Source organism: Pristis pectinata, chromosome 14 (assembly GCF_009764475.1).
Source record: "Pristis pectinata isolate sPriPec2 chromosome 14, sPriPec2.1.pri, whole genome shotgun sequence".
Lineage (NCBI taxonomy): Eukaryota > Metazoa > Chordata > Chondrichthyes > Rhinopristiformes > Pristidae > Pristis > Pristis pectinata.
The window spans coordinates 35,370,367-35,383,281 of record NC_067418.1 but is presented as its reverse complement, the minus strand read 5'-3'; positions in this window follow the sequence as shown (position 1 = coordinate 35,383,281).

Sequence of the window (12,915 nt, the reverse complement as noted above, 5' to 3'; positions counted from 1 at the left end):
TGAGAGTCCTGTCATCTATAACACAATAAGGAATACAACAATTTCAGAAAACTGGTGTTTCCTGTTCTGATGTACACCAGTGAAAACAATGCATTTTTTATTGGCACGGCAGTGTAGCTGTTAGAGTAACGCTATTACGGTGCCAGAGACCTGGGTTCAATTCCAGCCACTGTCTGTAAGGAGTTTGTACATTCTCCCTGTGTCTGCGTGGGTTTCCTCCGGGTGCTCCAGTTTCCTCCCGCATTCCAAAGCCGCATGGGTTAGGAAGTTGTGAGCATGCTATGTTGGCACTGGAAGCATGGCAACACTTGTGGGCTGCCCCCAGAACACTCTATGCAAAAGATGTATTTCACTGTGTGTTTCGATGTACATGTGACTAATAAAGACATCTTATATCTTGTACCTGATCTGCTATTTTCAATGTTCTCTTTTATTTCAGATTTCCAGCAATTGCTGTGTTCTGCATCTTACAATTCCAACATTGTTTGCTTTCTACTGCCCTCATTTATCTCTATTTACACTTCTCCCACAGATCAGTAATGATTAATGTGCATTCAGCACCCTCTCATCTGACACGAATCGCATTCTGCCACCTGGATAATCTTGGTCCCCACCCTACTTGTATCACCCGGACAATATTGGTCCACACCCTACGGCAGACATTCCTTTTGTTCTCTCCACTCTTCTCCCTCACTGTGATTCAAAACATACTTGTTTTCTCACTTTTCCAGTTGTAGTGAAAGGTGAGCAACTGGAACCATTAACTCCCAGGTTTCTGGCAGATCTGCAGCATTTTGTTTTAAAATAGATAGAACCTTTGTAACATTAGAAGAAGAGTAGTGGGGACCATAGCAGAGGCACAGATATGGTCACCATTACAGTTCACTGAAAATACAGAGAGCAGCTTGTGGCCAGATCAAGAGAACAGACACTAAAATCAAAGCAAAGCAAAGAAACTGCAGATGCTGGAAATTGGAAAGAAGAAGAGAAAATCCCGGAAATACTCAGCAGTCCAGGTGTGGGGAGAGAATGAGAGTCAATGTTCAACTCAATGACCTCCCAATGGAAGTACAGCCACCAGTTATTTGGCAGTCCAAAGATTATTCAATGACCTTTTAGTGGTATGACAAAAGAAGAATAGTAAACATATTAAATATAAATAGAAATTGAAAGTAGAAGTTCATAGAGAAACAGGAGAGTTCAGATGGGAACATTAGTCATATAAATGGTATTGGTATTGGTTTATTATTGTCACTTGTACCGAGGTACAGTGAAAAACTTGTCTTGCATACTGTTCGTACAGATCAATTCATTACACAGTGCAGATGCATTGAGTTAGTACAGAGTGCATTGAGGTAGTACAGGGTAAAAACAATAACAGAATACAGAGTAAAGTGTCACAGCTACAGGAAAGTGCATTGCAGGTAGACAATAAGGTGCAAAGGTCACAATAAGGTAGATTGTGGAACTCAGAGGGAGGGAACAAAAGAGAGATATTGGAAATATTCAGACAGAAGTTAAAACAAATGTGAAACATGTTCAGACTAATATGGACAGACAGAGAGTTCAGTCAAAATTTATACGTTCAGGTAGAGAGAGATACAGAAGTTAAGGTGTATAGAACACATGAAACCTTCAGTTCTAAAGATGCTGTTCTACATTGTGCCTACGGCAAATCTTTGCGATGATAATCCAAAATAAATCCCATTGCTTTGTTCTCTTCCCATTTCCACAAGCACCTCTATATTTCACGTATTTAACTACTGTTCTGTAAAAAGGTACAATAATCTCTGTCTCAGTTCTTCACCACAAATATTTTCATGTTCTAAGTGTGTTTCCTGACTCTTACAGCATGGGAACAGACCCTTTGGCCCAGTGAGTCCATGTAGACTGTTAAGCAGTCATTTACACCAATCCTACACCAATTCCATTTTATCCTCCCCACATTGCCATCAACTATCCCTAGATTCTACCACTCACCTACTACAGGCTGCGGAAATTTGTAGTGGCCAATTAACCTAACAACCTTCATATTTTTGGAATGTGGGAGGAAACCAGAGCTTCCAAAGGAAACCATGTAATCACAGAGACAACATGCAATCTCCACACAGGCAGCCCTGTAGGTCAGGACCTGGGTCTCTGGATCTGTAAGGCATCGACTCAATGTGCCACTATGCACTTTTCTTTTCATAACAGATTTAAACTGATGGCACTCTGTACTGACCTTCCAATCTGAAGAAATATATTTCCTAACAAAACCTTTACAATATAATTTTTTAATTAAATGTCTTATATTGAATGGGAATATTATCAGATTTCTGTGTAATTACTTGGGAAATGGTTCAGATATTTTAGAAAGTTGAACATTCAGAAATAAAGGGAGAGAAATAGAATGTTATTAGGGGAAAAGAGTTCCTATACAGTGAGGGAGAAGCTTATTCAGACAAATGGTCCTGAGGTTCATTTAAGAGGCAATGAAGCAGACACACAAGAAGGAAAAAAGAATAGAATGACTTTCAGTAATAGTGAGTCAGAAAATCTAAAATGCGGCTAAGGACAGAGAAAAAGAGAACTACTGATACACACAGAAAACCCCTTTAGATTGTTTGACCTTTCTGGTGTACTCAAACTGTAACCGCGGAAGGAGTCTGGCAGCATAATTGCAAGCTGTGGTGGACCCATACTTGCTGCTGGAGGTTCTAGTGGTCTTCTTTTGGAACTTTTACATGGGTCTTAGGAAATGCTGAGTTGGTGTGCTGCAGGTGTGGTCTGCTAGTAATTGGCACAGATCATGGAGATATCACTTAGCTCAAACAAACATTGTCATGTTCCAAAGCCATACAACCAGGCAGGAAACAAATCAATAACCATGACGCCTGCGCTTGAATATAACACAGAATTGTCACAACCTCAATCTACAGTAGCCACCAAAACACAACAGCTGCTTACTGATGTTCCCTTTCTTATAGGAGAAGTATTTAGACAAAGTGAACAATTCAGAAGCAAAAGATATAAACTTTCACTAAATGGAAACACCAAAATAGAGAAATATATTTTAACCACACCAAGTCGGTCTGTTGCTCTAAGGTACCTTGGTAATTTACAATGCTGTCTGGTCAAACAGGAACTACTGGAAACTCTCAGCAGGTCTGCATTGGGCATCTTTATAACAAGAAGCCATTGACAAATAGGTCAGAGGGGAATGGGGTTGAGAATTTTAATGGCAGGTAACAGGAGCTATGTGCCACCTCACCCCTGTGTTTAGTTTCTTCAATGTGGAGAAGACCACATTGTAAACATTGAATGAAGTACACTGGATTGGAAGAAGTACAAGTGAATTGACATTTTAGACGGAAAGACTATTTGGGTCTCTGGATGGTGGGGAGAGGTATATATGCTGAAAATCATCCATCCATGATATTATCTCAGTTCTTCTATCTCTCCATTAGCATAACCTGACCTGCAAGGCATATCCTACAGCCTTGCATTTTCAGCTTTTCATCCTGTAGTTGCATGGGAAGGTGCTGCAAGAAGGGAAGTGGTTGGTGGGGACAGAAGAGCAGACCAGTGAGCCATGAAGGAAATGGTCTCTTTGAAATGCTGAAAGGTAAGGGGAGGGCAAGATGCATTTGGTGATAGAATTTTGTTGAAGTTGGCATAAATTTGCAAATGATGTTCCATTAAATGCATAGGCTGGTGGGATGGAAGGTAAGGTGTGGGAAAGTAGGGATGCAGAAAATAGATGAGATATAGTCAAGGACTCTGTCAACTCTGGTACAGGGGAGGAGTTGTTCAGTTCCTTGCATTGGCATAGGAAAGTGCTGTAAGGAGCGGAATGGTCTGTGGGGATGGAAGAATAGTCCATTAAATCATGAAGGGAATAGTCCCTTTGAAATATTGGAAGGGGAAGGGAAGAGGCAAAGATTCCATTCCACTCTCCCAGTTCTCCTGTCTCCGATGATGAGACTGTTCTCTGAGATGTCTTTCTTGATCCTGAACTGTGGCTTCCTCTCAACCACAATTGATAGAGCCCTAGATGACAGCTCATCTATTTCCTGTACCTCTGCTCCCACCTTTTTTCCTCCTGGACAGAGCAAGGATAGAGTTGCCCTGGTCCTCACCATTCTTCCTACCAGCCTCTGCATTTAATAGATCGCCTTTCACAATTTCTTCCAGATTCAACAAACTCAAACACATCTTCCTCTCCCCTCCCTTCAGCACTTTGAAGGGACTACTCCCTTTGTGACTCCCTGGTCCACTCTTTCATTCCCACCAGCTACCTATTGGCACTTTCCCATGCAACTGCAGGGGATGCCACACCCATCCTTTATCGCATCTTTTCCCAGCTTCCAAGGACCCAAACTGTCCAAACAAGTAAAGATGCAATTCATCTTCATTTCTTCCAATCTAGTGTACTGCATTCAGTGTTCACCATATAGTCTCCGCTACAATGAAGAAACCAATTTCAGATTTGATGGCTTCTTTGCAAAGCCCCTGTGCTTAGTGCACTTAGTCTGAGAGTTCTCTGTTGCCTACTATGTCAGATTTCTACCCTACTCCCACTCTGACCTATGTGTCTGTGGCAGTGACATCTTGCACAGTTGTAACAAAACCCAAAGTAAGCTTGGGGGAGAGCAATTCATCTTCCATTTGGGCATATTGCAGTCTTCCACACTCAGTAATGAATTCTACAATATTTGATAACTTGCTTAGTCTGTATCAGAACTGGCCATTTCTGCTGCAAGTCATCCTTCTGTGACATTGGCTCATTTCTTTGCTCTCCATTAGTATCGCCTAACCTGCTAGGCATGTCCTACAGCCCTGCATTTTGCACCTTTTTATGTTCCTTTGTTTGTATCCTCACTCTCTCACCTCATCTCATATGGTTTTATTCCATTTTTTCTCCCTCTAACTGCCTCCATTAACCCATCGACCTGAGGATCGCTATACTTGATCTTTTTCAGAGGTATTCGCTTTGTCCTATCCATTCCCCCCCCCCCAACCCTCACTTTTCTTCTCTCTTTCCCAGTTCTGATGGTGGGACTTCAACTTGAAACGTTAACTCTTTTTCTCTTGCCATGGATGCTACTTGACTTGCGGAATATTTCCAGTATTTTCGGTTTTCATCCAGCATCTGCATTTTTTGGATTTTCACTCTCTGGTCAAAGGTGGTTTCAGACCTAAGATACCAGTGGTCAGGCAGGTATGGGCTCCTTTCTCACCATTCCTCAAGATCCTACTTCCTTTGTAGACTGATCTCTGCTGTTGCTGTTGGCTGCTGCAGCATCTTTTAAGCATTTTCTGAATGGTATTGGAATGCACACACATGGCAGTTGCAACCTTGCTAGCCACCTGACACTTTCCCGGCAAAGTTAATGAACCACCGCCCAGAATAGGTCAAGATTACAAGGGTCTATAAAGGAAAGTCAGAGGTATAACCCTACCAGATAATACTATTTCAAATAAAATTGAGTGTTCATAAGATATGGCTTTGGCCTTTTTATGTACTCCTCTAAAAGCTAATTACTCTTGAGAAAAGAGTACAGGTACATTAATACTTATTGAAAGCCACCATTACATAATGCAAAGGCATATATTAGCCTTTTGATAGATGACAGAAAGTGCATCTGCAAAGAAGAGTATTTGGTTTTGAAATCAGAATGAGATGATAACACTCCTTTGGATCTTGCCACTTCAGAGTCAGAGTTCATTACCTAATTATGCCACTGTGGTTAAGTCACTTGCAACCAGAAACCTGGATCATTGATGCACAGACATCCATTGGAATCTTACCACTGCAGCCAGGGAATTAAAATATAATAATTAAGTAAATTTGGATTTAAGAGCTAGTATCAGTAATGATCATAATGAAGCTATCAGATTGTCATGGAAACCCTTTCAGTTCCCTTATGTCCTTCAAGGAGAAAATCTGCTTTTCTTGCCTAACCTGGCCTGCATGTGAATTCAGACCCAGCAATGTGATTGAGCCTTAGTGACCCTCTGAACAGGCCTAGCAAACCACTCAGTTTAAGAGAACAATTGAGATGGACAATAACACCTGGTGAATGAATAATAAGAAAAAATTCTGGTGCAAAAGGAAAAAATCTTATACATAATATACAGCATAGTCACTTTTACAATTACCACAGTACTACTGAAAATAGACTATAAGCTGCATGAGCTGTTCAGAAATTTATTAAGTAGACCTCATGAAGCACAGATTAATTAAGAATAGTCAGAGCAGATTTGTTAAGGGAAGATTCTGTCTGACTAACTCTAATTGAATTTTTTTGAGGTGTTAACATTGAAGGGTTGGTGAGGGTGGAACATCTAATGCAGTTGGCAAGGCACTTGATGAAGTACCGCATGAAAAATTGAATAGTAAAAAACAAGGGAAAGTGGCACTGGATTTAAAAATAGACTCAGTGGGAGAAAGCAAAGGATAATAGTTATTGGAGTTATAGTGACCAGAGCTCACTACCATCGTCCTTGTTTTACATTGTAAATGTTAATTATATGGACTTAAACATAGGGGCAATAATTAAGAAGCTTGATAATGATACCAAAGTGGGTTTGATGGTGAGAGGCAAATGAATGGACATGTTTGGTATGTATGCAAGGTCTGAATAGGTTAACTGCAAGTTGACCAACAGGCTTTTATTAAAAATGCTGAATGTAGTTGTGTGCATAAGAACATGGCAGATCTTGACAGCGTACATGGTTGAGCAGCTGCTTCAAAGTCATGAACCAGGAAAAGTATTGAGTGTTTGGCTTTGTAACTGCAATGGTTATAGAACATAGAACAGTACAGCACAGGAACAGGCCCTTTAGTCCACCACGTCTCCACCAACCATGATGCCAATTCCATCTGTCTGAACATAGTCTGTATCCCCCTATTCCTTGCATGTTCGTGTGTCTGTTTAAATGCTTGGTATGTTGTCTCCCTGGTGTCAGGGTCAAGAATTTCACTGAGCGAGTGTAGAACATTGTGAAAGGGGAGGGTGAGCAGCCAGAAGTTTTGGTCTACATTCGTACTAACAACATTGGTAAAGAGAGAGATGAGGTCATGCAAAGGGAATTTAGGGAGTTAGGTAGAAAGTTGAAAAGCAGGACCTTTAGGGTAGTAATCTTAGGATTATTCCCTATGCCATGAGGTGATGAGTTTAGAAATGGGAAGATAGAACTAAATGCTGGGCTAAGGAGCTGGTTCAGGGAGCATGGCTTCAGATATCTGGATAATTGGAATCTCTTCTGGGGCAGGGGTGACCTGTACAAAAAGGATGGTGATGGTTTGCACCTATACTGGAGGGGGGCCAATATCCTGGCAGGGAGATTTGCCAGTACTACCTGGGATAATTTAAACTAGTAATGCAGGAGGTGGGACCCAAAATTACAGTGTAGCAGGAGCGGAGAGAGAAGCATACTTAGTAAAGGGAACAGGCAAATCCAGTGGGGAGAGAACACAAAGATGGGTAAGGAAGTAGAGAAGAGCTGGTAGGCTTAACTGCATTTACTTTAATGCAAGGAGCCTTGCAGGTAAGATGGATGACCTGAGGGTGTGAATCAGCACATGGAATTATGATATTGTGGCAATCGCAGAAATGTGCCTGAGGGAAGTGTAGGAATGGAAGCTAAATATTCCTGGGTATAGTAGTTTCAAATGTGACTGGGGTGGGCGGGGTAGGGGGGATACTCAAGGAGGATATCCTGGAGGGGTTTGGCAAATTAATCCATATGGGTAGAAATTAGAGATAAAAAAGGGGCGATCACTTTGATGGATTATAAAGTCATTAGGATTTGGAAGAAGGGATCTGTACTCAACCTTATTTTAGGGAATGAAGGTGGATAACAGGAGGAACCCTTTGCAAATGGGTCATCATGGAAAAGGATAAGGTTGGACCTAAAGTTAAGCTCTTAAATTGGGAGAAGCCTGACTTTAATAGTATAAGACAGGACCTGGCAAAAGTAGACTGGGAGCAGCTGCTAGAGAGAAAAACAACATCCAATAAGTGGGAGGCATTTAAAACAAAATAATAAGAGTTCAAAGTCAGCATGTCTCTGTAAATGTAAGAAGCAAAGTGGTAAGATTGGGAACCTTGGTTAATAAAGGAAATTGAGAGTTTGATCAGGAAAAAGAAAGAAGCAGATGTCAAGTATATCTTATCAGGTGAGTCCTTTGAGATTTATAGAACATTTAGGAGAGATCTTAAGAAAGCAATGAGAGAGACATGAAATGGCCTTGACTAACAGAATTAAAGAGAATTCCAAAACCTTTTATAAATATATTAGAAGCAAGATGGTACCTATGGAAAGAGTATGTCCCCTCAGGGAACAAAGGGATGTCTTTGTGTGGAGCCAGGGTATTTGTGTTCTGTCCTGAATGAATACTTTGTGTTAGTATTCACCAGGGAGAAGGATAGGGAGGATGGAGAGTTAGCAAAGATGTATTCTGATAGTCTGGAACAAGGAAATATTAGAGGTATTGATGCATATTAAGGTGGACAAATCCCCAGGATTTGAGGAAATCTATCCTAGAGTGTTATGGAAATCAAGGGAGGAGATTGCTGGGGCTCTGACAGAGGTTTTTGCATCATCTTTAGCCGATGGTACAAGAAGACTGAAGAGTAGCTAATGTTGTTCCTGTATTCAAGAAGGGTGATCTGGATAAGCCAGGAAACTACAGGCCAGTGAGCCATACTTTAGTAGTAGGCAAACTTTTGGAAAAAAAATCTTAGGGATAGGATTTATGATCACGTGGAAAGGCAGGGACTGATTTGGGAGTGTTAGCATGGCTTTGCGCATGGGAAATACTGCCTTACAAATCTGATTGAGTTTTTTGAGGAGCTTACTAAGAAAATTGATGAAGGCAAGGTGGTAGACCTGGTACATATGGATCTTAGCAATGGTTTTAAGAAGGTCCTGCATGGTAGGCTGGTCCAGAAGGTTATGGCACGTGGGGTCCAAGATGTTTTGGCTTGTTGGTAAGAGGTGGAGAGTTGTTTCTCTGAGTGGAAGTCTGTAACCAGTGGTGTACCACAGGGATTGGTGCTGGGACCTTTGTTTATCATCATATATACAAATGACTAGGATGAGAATGTCTGGGGTCTGATAAAGTAAGTTTGCCGATGACATGAAGATTGGTGAAGCCATAATTAGCAAGGAGGGTTGCCCAAGAATGCGGAGGGAAACATACCAACTGGAAAGTTAGGTGGACTGGTGGAAGACAGAATTTAATCCGAGGAGTGAGGGGTTATGCATTTGTTTGATACTGACCGGACATGCACAGAAAAAGGCAGGGACCTTAGAAGCATTGATGTTCAGAGGGACCTTGGGATGCAAGTTCATGGCTCCTGAATACAGATGGATAAGGTAATGAAGAAGGCATTTTGCTTGCTTGCCTTCATAGGCAAAGGTATTGAGAAAAAGAGTTGGGATATCATGTTGCAGCTGTACAAGACATTGGTTAGGCACACTTGGAATATTGTACAAATACAGGAAGATCATATTAGTGCAGATAGGCATCTCAGTTGGTATGGATGAGTTGAGCTGAAGGACCTGTTTCCATGCTATATGGCTCTATGACTCACCTCCCCTGGCAGCACTTTCCAGGCACCTACCATTCTCTGTGTTAAAAAACCTGCTTTGCAAATTTCCTTTAAACTTTTCCCCTCTCACCTTAAACCTATTCCCTCTAGAATTTGATATTTCCATCCTGGGAAAAAGACTCTATTTACTCTTTCTATGCCTCTCATAATTTTATATATTTCTATCAGGTCACTTCTCAGCATCTGATGCTCTGGAGAAAACAATCCAACTTTGTCCTCCCTCTACTTATGCAGTGGTTAAAGAGAGAAAAAGAGACAGAATGAAACATAAAGTGTGATTACCTTTCTGTTTAATTCTGTCTCTTTTTCTCTCTCTAATCACTGCCTTTTTTGATTAATTGTTATGTTGACACATTGGTCTGCTCCCCCTGCAACTTAAAACATGTTTGCTTTCTCATTTTTTCAGTTTTGATGAATTTTGACCTGAAATGTCGACTGTTTACAGTAGATGCTGCCTGATCTGCTGAGTGCTTCCACCATTTTCTACTTTAGTTGAGAATCCTAGCATCTGCAATTTTTTGCTCCAATGAGGCGACAGATATTATTCCATTTCTCCTCCTCTCTCCACAGATGTGGCTGTACTTTGTAAACTTTGTAAAGTCTAGAAAGATAAAGTTTATAATGGCTGTATCTATCTAAGCTTTCATAAAAAAATTGGTCAGGGTGGTTTTTATAACATTACTAACGACGTAAGTGAAATATCTATTTGTCAGGCTGTGCGAGTTAAGTCTTTAGCATCGGTGATAATCTTACATCACAGCTCTAACAACTATTATTAATATGCCAAAAAAGCAAGGGCAGAAATAATAATATTTCCACTAAATTACTTTGCATGACTCAAAGTATAAAAATCAATAGACTACAAAAGAATGCATTTGACTATTTAGCTTTGGACAACTCAGCAACAGCAAGTTCTACATACTTATTATTAGGCATGCCTGCTGTTCCGCAAACCAGTCATTGCTTTCAATTTCAGAGCCTTGCACAATGCAGAAAAGCTAAGAGAGTAACTTACTAAGTCAATAGAAATAACTGCAATAGTTAGAAGTCATGTAATGATTTCTGCATAGCATGTCATTTACTTCATAAGCTTGCACCCCTCCATGACAAAGATTGTGAATTATTCAAGCTGGTCATATTAGCATTGTCTGGAAAAACAATTGCCATAAAATCTGAATACAAAATTATTCTGTTTTAAAATCAATAATAGTCAAAATTTCATATTCACCACTGCATCCATTATGGTTTTGATAAAATGATATACATCAGGAATTTTCAAGTGTGCAGAAAGGTTAGAAATGTTGAAATAATCTTATTCTTATTTTCACGTATCTTTTAACTAGTTTGTTACGTGTACTCGATTTCACACACACTCTCATTAGTACCACCTGCAAATTACTATTTTAATATTTCCCTTGTCTTCAGTTTTTTGATAGAAGATATGAATTCTTGTGGGTTCTTGGTGCAGTAACTTACAGAGTGCACAGAGTTATGTGAAACCTGGAGAACTGTAAAAGGTCTGTCACAGTTACTGTATTAAAGGCTCTTAGAATGTTCATATGCACACAGTTGTATACCTAATGCAACACAAATGCTTACATATGGCTTTCCCCTTCAAAGAAGAGAATAAAACTAGTTAATTAAGATATATAAATTCTAATGCTTAGCTGATTAAGTGGTCGTCAATTTCTCTTTGATGTTTGTAACTGCATCAGTATTGTTTGAGTTGATATTATCTTGGAGCTTCTACCGGTATAGCATCCATTTTTGAACACACTGAAGGTGTAATGTATGACACTTTTTAGTGAGGTTCTGCATTAATTCCATTAGATCAATTGTAGGACTTATTACAGGAGTACTCTAACACTGACAATCTTCAAGATTTGAGTATCCTTTGCTGAAATCAAGTGATCTATATGAACCTTCCTGAATTTCTCACAAAATAATTCTTAGAACCTTTTATCTCATAATCCCTCCAGTATCCCTTTTTCTCACTTCACTTTTTCTACCCTCCTTTCTAGATTCAAATGCATCCTAAGCTGCCGTTATATCAGTATTTTTGCAGCAGCGTACCCTGTAGTGAAGTGAGGCATTAATCTATAACTTGTAAGAATATCTGCCAATTAATGCTTCTTGGTAATATTCAATATGTTTCCAGGACTTATTTCCTTAATGCCATTTTACTCAGCTTCTTTGAGGTGGGGTAGTAAGTAGGTGATGTTTGATTCATTTTGTTTTGCAAACTGTCTGAAATGCAAGTAACTGACTGTGAACTATTATGTGATAATTCTGACATATTGTAAGATCTTAATTTAAGTATAATTGTGAGGCTCTCCCTGCTCCCACTGGGAGGACTGCCTGTCTAAATTGAAGTCTACTTTAAATGGACAGTGGGTCAGCCTCAGGAGGAAACCCAGTGCCAATTTTGGTTTATTTTTCCAACTTTCATTTTGCCACTGCTGCACTCATGTTGAAAAACAGAGTGACACACAAAAAAATTTTTCCCTATGTCTCTCAAAATGAGTGCAAAATAAGCAGCATTCAAGAATGTTTTGGTAGATTCATTAATGGCCTGATACACCATTGGTGAAAGGTTATCTGAGAATTTGAAAGGTGTTTTACACACGTGATAATGTTAGAGAAACCACAGTTTATGACTACGGCTTAACTATTTAAGATTAGGTTCATAAATTCATAGAGTTATAGAGCACAGACACAGGCCCTTTGGCCCAACTCATCCATACTGATCAAGATGCTTATCTACGCTATCCCGCTTGCCTGTGTTTGGCCCATATCCTTCTAAACTTTTCTTATCCCTGTACCATCCAAATGCCTTTTAAATGTTATGATTGTACCTGCCTCAATCGCCTCCTCAGGCAGCTTGTTCCATATACCCACCAACCTCTGTGTGAAAAACTTGACCTGCTTATCCTTTTAAATCTTTCCTTTCTCACTTTAAATCTATGCCCTCTAGTTTTAGATGCCCTACCTTGGGAAAAGGACTATGACTGTCTACCTTATCTCTGTCCCCCATAATTTTATAAACCTCTTTAAGGTCACCCCCTCAGCCTCTTTTGCTCCAGAGAAATCAGTCCCAGCCTATCAATTCTCTCCTTATAACTCAAACCCTCTGGTTCAGGCAATATTCTTGTGAATCTTTTCTGCTTAACCCTTTAAGATCAAAAGTGCACTTGTGCAATGGCAGTACCAGAAAGTAACAATCTCATCAAATTGAACTAATATTTTCAAGCTGAAATTTACTTGATCTGCAACGAATGTCCATTTGCTTGCATTGAAAATAAAAAAAACT